This window comes from Nannospalax galili, unplaced genomic scaffold (genome assembly GCF_000622305.1).
Source record: "Nannospalax galili isolate Female #2095 unplaced genomic scaffold, S.galili_v1.0 scaffold410, whole genome shotgun sequence".
NCBI classification, from domain to species: domain Eukaryota; kingdom Metazoa; phylum Chordata; class Mammalia; order Rodentia; family Spalacidae; genus Nannospalax; species Nannospalax galili.
Window position 1 is genome coordinate 746105 of NW_008329143.1, and position 815 is coordinate 746919.

The window sequence follows — 815 nt, forward strand, 5'->3', positions numbered from 1 at the left end:
ATACCATTCTAAGTAGAATTTTTTGGTCTTTTTGAGACAGGGTCTCTCTGTAGCCCCGGCTAGCCTGGCACTCACTATGTAGATCAGGCTGGCCTCGATCTCAGAGATCCACCTGCCTCTGCCTCCCAAGTGCTGGGATTAAAGTCGTGCACCACCACGCCTAGTCATTCTAAGTGTTTCTATAAAGGCCTCTCTCTCTCTCTTTACCTATCTATATATTATTTCTGGTAATGAGAATACAGATAGATAAAAATTGCTTCTTTGTGTCTTTTATTTTAAATATTAATACACTACTTTTTTTATGTGTATGGTGGTAGGGGCCTGAACCCAGGAGATAAATACCATTATATAAGTGTCATTTCATCAGAGCTGGAGAGATGGCTCAATGGTTAAGAGCACTGGCTGCTCTTGCAGAGAACCAGGGTTCAATTTCCAGCACCCTCATGGCAGCTAACAACTGTCTATAACTCCAGTTCTGGGGATCTGACACCCTCTTCTGACCTCCATGGCCACTGCACAACACAGGTGCACTTACAGAAATGCAGGCAATACACTCATACACATAAAAAAATAAAGTAAAATATAAAGCTGGGTATGGTGGCACATGCCTTTAATCCCAGCAGTATGGAGGCAGAAGCAGGCAGATCTCTGTGAGTTTAAGGACAGCCTGGTGTACATATTGAGTTCCAGGCCAGCTGGGGCAACAGGGAGACCCTGACTCAAAAAGACCAAAAAAACAGGGCTGGAGAGATGGCTCAATGGTTAAGAACACTGACTGTTCTTGCAGAAGACCTGGGTTCAAATCCAAACATGGC

General features: G+C 44.2%; 1 protein-coding gene across 1 annotated transcript in view; it reads right to left on the reverse strand.

Annotated features, from left to right (window-relative positions):
- Positions 1-815, reverse strand: part of LOC103734736 (cytochrome b5 type B) — a 44516-nt gene that overhangs the window by 4038 nt on the left and 39663 nt on the right. The gene's annotated exons all lie outside the window — the stretch shown is intronic.